Genomic DNA, 12,143 nt, shown 5'->3' with positions numbered 1-12,143 from the left:
GCCTTAAACCAGATGCCCTTGACTGCACACATGTCTGCATAATCCAGGGTGGGGACACCTTCCTCAGAGTGGGGTTCAATGTTGCCATACCCAGGATGTACCAGCATAACCATAATGTTGTATAAAGATGATTTTCTCATTGCCAACTTTTGCCTGAACAGTGATCTAATATGCATTTGGGGGGGGGGCAGCCTTGGCCAGTACTCCAGATCTCAGGGGTGAGAGATAAAGACTATTACTGGTGAGGCACTGATGTCTGTTGAGCAAAGCATCCCAGGCAGATGTAAGGTACATAACCTTACAATGACACCACATGCTAAAGCAATTATTGACTTCTATCAATTTCCGTGTGCATGGAGCCATCATCCTAGGTGAGGGTCAACTGCAACTGAAAGCTATGCGCATATCCATTGAGATACAGACTGGCTAAGCTCATTCATTTTTCTGCATACATGCCAATAACATATGTCCCTAGTCGTACACACCTACAGAAACTATGATGTCAACATTATGTTAACTGATATTCCTTGTTTTGCAGCAATGTGTGGTAAGGCCAATTGTATCAACCCACAGACAGCTATCTGTGATCTTTCCTATATGTAGTCACTTAACACAGACATCAAAGTGTCTCACAATGTAATCACCTATGACTAAGAGGTGTGATTTTGTTTTTCGCTTCAGGTGTTTGACTGGTCTATGCAGTATTATGTGTACTGTGCACTCCAGGGGCAGGATTTTCTGAGCTCTATGTTGTTTGGCAATGAGTCTGGGAAGGAGCTGCACACATGCACGTGTGTGTGATGTGGGCGCAGGTGATAAAGGATGTGAGTTGTGTATGTTGGCATAATGCTCATTGCCATATGTATGACTGCTGTTGGAGACACCATGGCTGTAAGGTTTGAAATGCAGTCACATCTGTCACACGTTGTGTTTGTGTGTCATAGGAGTAGAGGGGTGGGGACACTCCTAACATTTCAGCAGCAGGTCTTGCAAAGTTAGGGTCATGCTGTCACACCCATGGGGTTGACAGTCTGATATACAGTGCTTGTAGGCACACTTTGCAGTGATGATGTGGATGTCCGTGCATGCATAAAGGACTTGTTCAACTTTGCTGACATTACATTGGCCTTGCAAGTGTAGAATGCCTGTCAAGCAACCAGACAGCACACTGGTTATTGTGTGGCATGATGTGGGAACACAGAGATGTGTTTTGGGTACATAACTGTACAGTATGACATGCCTAGGACATGTGACAGGTGGACACCCATTAGCCAAAAGTGGCCAGTCTGCTGCAGTAGCCCTCACAGTCATGTCATGCAGATATCCACCAGAAATCTGTTGAATGGCAGGATGCATGACTACCTGTAAAAATGGCACCTCTGATGGCTCACTGGCAGTGTGCTGATTGTTTCAGCAAGACGTGACATCTATGTCACTGGACATTGTGCATTATATTGTGGCACTACATCAGTGTTCCTAATCCCCCTTTTGTCAGTTCCCTAGTGGCATACTACCATGGAAGAGAAGGCATAAGACAAGCAAAAGCCAACTGAGTGCCTAGGTTGCTAATCAAGGCCTCTACCTGCAGAAGGGTATGTGAAGCCTCCAGAGCCTTTCATGATGTGGGACAGCTATATGGATGAACAAACAGGCCATGTCCTGCTTGTCATCAGGGGCTTCATAGTAACATTTTGCATGTGATGACAGAAAATATATCGGAACATGGTATCCTATGTGAGAGTGATGGTGAGACCAGCATTAGTAGATGCCAGGCACCGGCAATTCCATAGACTGGCATGCTTAACACAGTCATCAGAAAATAATTGTGTCCTACCAGTACACATTGCTTTGGTAGTGTCCAACTGCAGAATATATGTGTAAAACCCCACCTTACCTTCACAGGGTATACATATTACAGTTCCCTAAAGTGTTTGTTTGTGGTCTGTGCAGACACCTTTGATGACTCTCTTCATGGAACATACTTGAAGTAGCTGCAATACTTAGTAGATGCTGACCATCTATGCAGGACACAGAGGAGCTTCACTGGTGGGTCACAGAAGTGTATTGATGGCTGGTTGATGTCTACAGTAAGTGTCATAATACTACATACACCTATGCATTCAGACAGAGTTTATAGATATAGCTGTGTCCCAACTATATCAGATACATGCCTTTTATTACCATTAAGTAACTGTTCTGACAATTAGCTCATCCTGATAATTCAGAAGATGCGGCAACTGTTCACCATATAAGGATGGGTTCTACTCCCATTGTGGTTATTCATTTATTAATGCTTAAAATGCATATAATATTGAACATTGTAGATGTTCATCTGTTTTCCAACATATAACATCATCTCACACAGCCGCTACAGTCATGTATCAATGATGCCAATAGCATCTACGCTGCTGATGAATACGCATTTTGTATTTATCTGTAATACTATGAAAGCATCATCTGGTCTACCTGTAAATTTGTGAATAATAACTCATAAATAACTTCTTTACTCCATTCCTTTTAATGAAGTGAATATTTTTATTACAGTCCAGTTTGTTTGATTCAAGAGGAATGCCTGTCCACCTGCCTACATATATCTTTTCATTTGTATGGCTTGATAGCTGTTATTTCTGCAGATTATGATGACCAGTAGTGGCTGTGTGTCAGATGTTTCCATATTAATCTGTTATTAGCAGAAATATGGATATGCATATGCAGTTTTGTTAAACAGATACAACTTATATGAGAATAGTTAAATCTTTAGAGAAATGTTAGCCAGTTTAGAGAAATTAAAGGTAAACTAGTATAATACAAACAGAAATTATAATTTGAGGTGATAGAAAAAACACAGGGTTATGGCATAACTAAACAAAGTAAGGGGAGAGAAATTAATTGAAGTTAGAAAGTGAGTAAAGAAGGGGGAATAAGGATGAGTACTGATAATTGGCTAGGCTTAAAATGGCCCATAAAGGCAGTTAGCCTAGTAGTAACCTATGAACCTATAAAAAGGTACCTGTTTATATTTAGAGATACAGTTTATACTGGGGTTGAACTGAGACAGATTTTGGCTAGTAGGTCTTTCAGAAGGGTTTTAAAGGATGGGAGGGAGGGTACTGACATAATGGATATAGGTTAGGAGTTCCAGGCCTTAGCAGCATGCTATGAATACTTACCAGGCCCAGCAGATTTGATTGGTTTGTGGACAGAGAAAATTCTTTGGTCATTGGATTATAATGATTGATTTGGAACACAGTTGTGTAGAATGGTTAGTGCCAGACAGGCATACGGATGCTGGATAATATTACAGGTGGCAAGAAGCGTTGTATATGTCATCTGAGACAGTTCTAACTAATTTAAGCATTTTAGAGCTATACCATGGTTGATTTTGAAAAGTTTATTTGCTCAAATTTAGCAACTTTATGATAGCATTTTTCAAATTATAATTGCATTGTTTTTTGCTCTATATAGCATCCCTAGTTCTTGGTAATTTTTTCATGCAATTTTGTATATGTCGGTCATATGTAAGATTATAATCTGCTATCATCCCTAATAATTTGCTACGAGAAGTGACTTCAGTGGATGTAATAATTAAGAGAGAGTTTTTTAAATTTTGTTTTTTTTTCCATGTGAAAGTGTTTTCTGGAAGAAAAGAGAAAAAGTTTGGCTTTTTTTTTTGGGGGGGGGGTTGAACATGAGTTGTGAGTTAGCCTTATTTCATTAATATATCTATATCTATATCTATCTATTTATCTATCTATACATATAAACTTTTATAGTGGTTATGCTGCAAATGAACACTGTTATTTTAAGTCTGAATGTTTCACTGTATGATTTGCCCAAATTTCATTACGAGCAGAGAGAGAGAGAGAGAGAGAGAGAGAGAGAGATTGGGAGAATCAATGTGCTGTATCATGGAGCAGGATACTTAATGAAACAATACATTTTGCCTAAAAGGAGAACTGAGAAATGCCCTCTGAACAGTATGTTTGCCCTTTGTTTATGGGGGATTTGATGTGAAGTGAGACAGAAGTAGAAACTGTTAAAATACACCAGGACAATTCTGGCATTTGTCTTTCCTAAAGGAATCCTCTACAGCTGGAAAAAGAAAGAGAAAGAGAGGTAAACACCGAAAAAGATTGTAACCCAGCCAAATAGAACTGTTTTGAAGGTGCAGACTGTGAACTTGTTAGTCAAAACTTTTGTTGAGAAGAATCAGAATTTCTCATTTATTTAATTATGTATAATGAGCAACACTTTTTTCTCAGATTGGTGCCATTAACGGTCCATTATACCCCCCCCACAGGTGCCATTAATGGTCCATTATACCACCCCCACACAGGTATGTATATGCACTATATGTATGTATATTTCTCTCTCCATAGATATTTATATATAAATATATATATACACACACACACACACACACACACACACACACACACACACACACACACACACACACACACACACACACACACACACACACACACACACACACACACACACACACACACACACACACACACACACACACACACACACACACACACACACGCATATATCTACTGGTTAATAAATTTAGCTTTAACTTCATCCCTCACCCCCACCTACTACCCTCTATGATACCCCTTTTACCATAGCTTGCCAACTATTAATAGGGAGCACTTGCTAAAGCCAAAGAAACTGTCTCAACGGGTCACAAAAATATCCCCAGTTGTCCCCTAAGTAGCCTAAAACAAAACAAGATGTAACAGGACCACTTAAGGCACTCTTCAACTACAGCTTTAAAATAGGTGATGTGCCAGGTGAATGGAAGACTGCAACAACCATCCCTCTTCATAAAGGTTGACCATCAACCGACTCCGGGAACTACAGATCCACCAGTGTGGCAAGTCTGATATGCAAGTCCATCGAATGACATATCATGGAATTAATTAACAATGACATTGGCAAGCTGCAGACACTGAACCCACCCCAGTTTAGCTTTGTTAAGGGAAGGTCTTGCCTACTCAAGCTGGTAGACTTCTCCAAGAGGGCCACTAAGACTATGGTGAGGTGAAACAATGCATACTGTCTATCTTGACCTGACCAAGGCATTTGATACTCAGATATTGTTGACACACTGTCAGAACTAGGCATAAATTCATACATAACTCACTGGATTTTTGGCTAGCTCACAGATAGGAGTCAAGAAGTAAGGACTGGTGAGACCAACTCCAAAAAGAGACCTATCACCAGCAGAGTACCCCAAGGGCTCTGTGTTGGGCCCATTCCTTTTTGGCATCTACTTCTCTGAAGTAAAGGCTAATGTAAGGCTAATGTCAAAGGCCCATGGCTCACCAAGTTAACAAATGACTATACATTGGGCGTTATCACAGATTCCAACTAAAACTGCAGCATCCTACAAGAAGGACCAACCTAAACAAATTACTGGTGCCAAAGCCATTGATTAATACTCAATGCAAAAAAAAAAAAATACATTATGGTCTCCTTTGGGAAATTGTCCATCTAAGCCAGTTAATTCATTGAAAAAACACCCCCTAACAGTTGGCCTGATAGGCCCATCACGGAGTCCAATGCCCCCTTTGGCATGTACCAAACTAGGCACTTGCAACAGCTGAAATGCCCTCAAGGATTCTTCATCAGGATAATCCAGTTTATGAATACCTAGTCCTATTCCTACCCAAACTGCCTTAAGGCCCTGTCTCTCTGTAATCAGTCTCCTACAGGTTACTGACAGATGATCTATGCCTTGCATATAAGACATTGTGACATCTAGCTCTAATGGATCTCTTATACATCCACAAAGCAAAGAGCACCAGAAACACTAGATCCAAGTACCTGATCTGTGCCTTCAGCATAAATAGAACATGCTGACTGATATGTTTCTCAAAGAATCCCTTAGTTATGGAATAAACTATCTACATGAATAACAGTTCATCCCTGACTCATTTCATATTCAAAAGTAACCTTGATCATTAGATGGGAAATTACAAATTCAACCCTTATGTGGGTTGCATGTCTCTAATGGACAGAGGCTGACAGTAACTTAATTAATTCTCTGCTAACATATCTCCCCAAAATAACCCTTAACTACCGTCTCTATTAATATACCCCACCATATAGGTGTCCAAGGAACTCAGGGACAAAACTGGGCAAGGTTGCACAGCTAGGTTGTAAAAATCCTGGTGGTTGTTAGCTTAGTATAAACCTATGAAACTATATCTATCTGCCTTTCTATTGATTTGTACATAAGTATATATAACTATATCTATATCTATATATATCTTTATATATATATATATATATATATATATATATATATATATATATATATATATATCTATATATATATGATTCCCCTTCATAATATCAAATTACTGAATGCTCGAAAGTCAGTAACTCGAAATGATAAAGTCAAGCCAACAAAAATCCCGAAGCCCACAAGCACGAAAACAAAAAACCCTGAACATACAGAACACATACACCACACAATACACACACCATACAACCCACATAACATAAACTGCAAGCCCTACACTACATGTACACAAGGGGTCAAGCCCCCCCTGTACCCCCCACACCCCCCTACTTATATATTCTAACTCCGAGATCGCAATAATATACACACAAAAAAAAAAAAAAACACCACACAGACATTTTAAACTGTCTCACACACACACAAACACATCACACATACACAGACACATCCAACACTCACACTCATACTCCCACCTCCCTACTGTAACCCACATGCACAACTTACAAAACACACACATACAGTCACTTACCTTCAGTTCTATAAAACATCCCAACTCCCACACTTCCCGTCCTGTAGCTGAAATGCATAAGAGCGAATTTGAGATATAGGTTCATAGGTAGGTAGTTTCATAGGTAGGTACCAGGATATTGGCCCTGGGGCCTATATAAGCCTAGCCAAACAGTACCCTCACTTTTGCCACCCAAGAAAATTATTTTCCTGTGCCCCTGTCAAGCAGAGCCACAGAAGTGATCCCCGGGGTGAATTTCCTATTTCCCATTCAATCATCAAGATTCTTCTTGAAGAGTGCTAATGAGGAGCTTTGTTTGATATAGATAGGTAGTTTGTTCCAGAGTATGGGAAGTCTCTGGGACAGGAATCTATCCCTCCAGCATGTTCTGTTTATTGTGGTTCATAGGTTCATAGGTTGGTACTAGGGTATCGCGCCCTAGGGCCTATACAAGCCTAGCCATAACAATTCCCTGGCTATTTCTTCTCACACTATTTAATTCCCTGGACCCCTGTCTAGCAAGGCGACTGACGTGATCTCCGGGGTGAATTTCCTTTCTACCATCCAATCATCAAGGTTCCTTTTGAAGACGGCCAAAGAGGTGCTCTGCTTGACATGTATGGGCAGTATATTCCAGAGTCTGGGGAGTCTGTGGGTCAAGAATCTAGCCCTCCAGCATGTTTTGTTTATTGTGATGACAAGGTTTAGATCTATGGAGTGTGTGGCTCTGAGGGATTGGAATTTCTTTAAGTGTAGCATGTCCAACAGCTCTGGGTTTGACATGGCCTTGTATGTTAAGCAGAGATCACCACAGACTAGACGATATGGGACAGAGTATAGCTGGAGTTTTTTAAGGCAGTCAGCATAGGGCATCTGCTTTAGGCCTGTGATTCTTTTAGTGAGGTATTTCTGCGGCCTTTCCAGTTGTTGCAGATGTCTTGAGAGGTACATACCAAATGGGGCATTGTACTCTATAATAGGTCTAATGAGGGATGAGTACAGTGGGACAATGACCTCCTTTTTTCTGGATGAAAAGCCCTTAATGATGAGGTGTGCCACATAGAAGGATTTCCTGACTGTTGTGGCAATGTGGTTATTGAAAGTGAGACCACTGTCCACCTGTGTCCCTAAGTCTCTTATCACACTTTCGGTGTTTAGTGTACTGTCACCTATGTGGTAATTCACGGGTACATGTTTTTTCCCAAAGGGGATAACTATACATTTCTTGGCATTGAGCTTGAGCCCATGGCTCTGGCACCAAACATCTGTTTCTGTAAGGCCCTTTTGTAGAGTATCCACATAATTTGGGGATTCAGTAATGGTCCCCAGTTTGCAGTCATCTGCAAACTTTGTTAGCCAGAATCCCTTAGTGTTGGCCTGTACTTCAGAGAAGTAGATGCCAAACAAGAGAGGTCCCAGAACTGAACCCTGAGGTACTCCACTTGTCACTTGTCTGGAGCTGGATTTAGAGTCAGCTACTTTTACAGGGTGGGTTCTGTCAGTAAGCCAGTTGGCAACCCATCGAGTGACGTAGTGATTAATGCCTGGCTTAGTAAGTTAGTTAGTATGATTCCAGAGCGGGGGATGGTATCAAAGGACTTGGTGAGGTCCAGATAGGCTTTGTGGACTGCCTTACCCTTGTCCATGGCTCTGGGGACTAATTCGAAGAAGTCAATCAGGTTCAGGAGACAAGATCAGCCCTTCATGAACCCAAACTGGGTGGGGTCCAGTGTTTTAAGGTTGCCAGTGTCTTTGTTTGTAAGATCTATGATAATAAGTTCCATGGCCTTGCAGATCAGGCTCATCAGACTGATAAGGTGGTAGTTCCCTGGATCCAAGATGGATCCCCCCTTGTGAAGTGGGATAACTGTAGCTGTGCGCCACTCATTGGGCACAAAGCCTGAGGTGAGGTTATGATTAAACATGACACTTAGGTGAGGTGCCAGTTCATTTTGTAGTTCATATAGTACACAGCCTGGGATGTCATCTGGTCCCATGGATGCTGTATTCTTCATTTTGGAGAGTGCATTTTTTACCTGTGTGGCCATTATTACTGGAATTTGACAATCTTCCGGTATTGAGATGGGACATTTAGGGGGTGACAGGGGGGAAGTTGGTACTTAATCGATCTGCCAGGATATTGACAATATCCTTGGGATCAGTATATTTAATGCTGTTGTAGCTCAGAGCAGATCTGAGCATTGCCATTTAGATTCTTGACATAGTTATAGAATGCCTTGTGGTTGTCTTTGGAATCTTTGGCAATTTTATTTTCATAACTAGCTTTGGGGGATTTTATGAGGGGTCTCAGCTTTTTACTGAGGCTGGTAAGGGAGTTTTTTGCATCCTGGGATTTTCCTCTTTTCTGCAACAGTTTTTTCCTTTTGTTGTAAAGTTTGTTTATGGCAGGGGACCACCAGATTGGCTTCCTTTTTTTGGAGGAGAGCATCTTGGTTCTATTTGGGATGGCACAATTCATGCATGAGTGAATGTGCTCGTACAGTGCCTTAGTGTACAACTCAGCAGTTGAACTTTCAGTTCCCGTCTGCATGGGTGTCATGAAGTTTGAAACCTCTGACTTGAGTAGTATGAAGTTGGTTTTGGAGAAGTTTTTTATGTAGGGTTCCTTACAGAGGGGTGGGGTGGGATGTGGATGTTAAGGGTGATTAGCTTATGGTCTGACCTGACCAATGAGGGGGTGACCATAGGTCTGGAGCATCGATGTCCCATGTTGGTAATGACCACATCTAGGATATTGGAGCCCTTGGTGGGACTATGGATTAGTTGATCCAGGGCATTGGAATTTATGAATTCCAAGAAGCGTTGGGCAAAGGTGTTGGTACATGAGTCTTTTTCCCAGTTAATGGCAGGGTAGTTGAAATCATCAATTATTAGGGTGTCTGATTGTATATTAATATTTTCCAGAATGTTTAGAAAGGTATAGTGAGAATCTTTGGGCATGGTGGGGGATATGTAGCAAGCTACAGTTTGGATTGCAGTCTTACCTAGTGTTAGTTGCACCTGGAGAATTTCAGACGCATTGTGTTGGGCAACTAACCTGGTGGTGTGAATATCCTTGGTGAATATGGACACTCCTCCACCTTTTGTATTTCGATCCTGGTTTGGTGGCCGAAAAGTGTGGTAAGAGTTGTAGCCTGGTATTGCAGTGGTGCTCTCTGGAGCCTTGAACCAGGTCTCAGTTACTGCACAGATATCGATGTTCTCCATTTTTAGGAGTGCCTCGAGAGAGTGCATTTTGAGGTTTAGACTACTAGCATTGAGTAGCATTACCTTCAGATTTTGCATGCTTGTACCTGTTACGGTGGTGGTTTTGTCCTTTGAACTTTGCCTAAAAAAGGAACTATAGGGGTGGCAAGAGCCTTAGTCAGTAACCTGAATCCCAGGGGCGACAGGTGCAGACCATCTCTGGCAAAGCATTGTGGTCTGTCGATCATTTCATCCCAGGCAGACAGATACTGGATCCCCTTTGAATGACACCAGAAGCTTGGCCAATTGTTGAAGTCAATCATTTTGTCCTTATATTGTGGTATCATTCTGGGCGAAGGCAGGATGCTACTCAGGGCTAGGGTCATACCTGCCTTTTCCACATGATCCTATAGCTCTTCCATGTTTCTTTTCATATAGTCCAAGGAGGTACGTCTCAAGTCATGCACTCCAACATGGACAATTACAGAGTCATATTTGCACTTATGGAGTGACTTGAATGCATGAGTTATGTGGCGGATCCTGGCACCCGACAGGCAGCTCACTGTAATTTTCTCCTTGCACAGCCTGGTGAGTGGGACATCAGTATGCCTGACTATATAGTCACCTACGTCTAAAGTGTTAGGTATGGTGTCATGCATTAGGGGCTGTTGCTGGCTGGCACACTGGTGTTGTGAGCTATGTGACACTTTGGTTGTGATTGGTGTTTGTTTGCGTTTCAGCTTCAGAGGTCCTTGTTGCTTGGGCAGGTTACAGATAAGGGCCTATGCATATGTGAATTTAGTGTTACTATGTGTGGGTGTTGGTGGTGTGAGTTTAGAAGGGCTATGTGTTGCTTGAAGTGTAGTGCAGGTGTTAACCTTCTCCTCTTGACTGTGTAGCACAATCTTGGGTGTAGAGAGCTTTGCTTCCAGTTTGGCTATGTAAGTGCATCTCTCACAGGTTGTAGTGTTTGGTGGTAGAATGAGAGGGTTGTCTGTGTACATGAGGCAATTGCTGCATTGCCCCAGTATGCCCAGATTCACCAGATGGACAGGAGAAATAAACGGAAGCTGACCCTTGGACTTGCCTGGTTTGGTGCTTTTTTTTGAAAAGTACAGGAGCTGTTTTCCCTTACCTTAGCAAGGTACTTTGCAATTATAGGCTGTTTAGTGCCTATGATTAATTTCTCCATATTAATAAGGAGATTTGTGTGCCTGTATCAGTTTAAGGCTTCCTAGTGCTTTCCGGCAGGTATTAGAGCAAGTGCTAGTCACAGGGATGCTTAAAGGTAAGATGAAAAAAAATGGTTTATCCTAAACACTGCAGTGTGCACTAGAGAATTTAGATGTGAAAGTAGGTAACTTAAGTTTTACCTGTCTAAAAAGTTAAGTTTTAGTGGAGAGTCACTATTTTTAAAACAGCAAGATAGATTGAAAGGGGGAGATCACTTTTGTATTCTGGTACTATGGAATACAGTACAATGGCCAATAAATTCAAATAGTTGAAGGGGAGTGATTTCACAAAATGATAATTTTGTGCTTACTCACACAAGCCAGTGAAAGCAGAGAGGAAATGAGATTTATGGTCAAATTAACATGAGGCAGGCAACTAGAAAGACTTTGGTATTTAAGAACACAACAGTGACAAGGTGGGAGGGTGAGGAAAAATTTCTGCCTGACTCACAAGAGACAGAGCTGTGTTTGAATTCACACTTATACAGATTCGTGTTTCTGCATTTTCGACTTTACAGTCTTGAGTTACTGCATTTTCGACTTTACAGTCTTGAGTTACTGAATTTCGAGCATTCAGTAATTCGGGATTATGAAGGGGAACGATATATATATATATATATATAGATATATATATATATATATATATATATATATATATATATATATATATATATATATATATATATATATATATATATATATATATATATATATATATATATATATCAGTGTTAAAACAGGTCTACTTCTGTTCTATGAAAATATATTTTTAGAAGAGCAGAAGTACTTACCCATTTCAGCAAAAGTGCACTTTCATGAAAAACGGGTTCACCAAACCAGAAATAAAAAACAAAAAAAGTTGCAAACACGCTTCTGCAGGGGGTACAGTGGGGATATGCAAATATACCTGTATCCCCAGTGTAGTGCAGTCTCAGAG

Source organism: Protopterus annectens, chromosome 2.part1, assembly GCF_019279795.1.
Source record: "Protopterus annectens isolate FY-2018-M chromosome 2.part1, PAN1.0, whole genome shotgun sequence".
NCBI lineage: Eukaryota > Metazoa > Chordata > Ceratodontiformes > Protopteridae > Protopterus > Protopterus annectens.
This window is presented reverse-complemented; position numbering follows the sequence as displayed.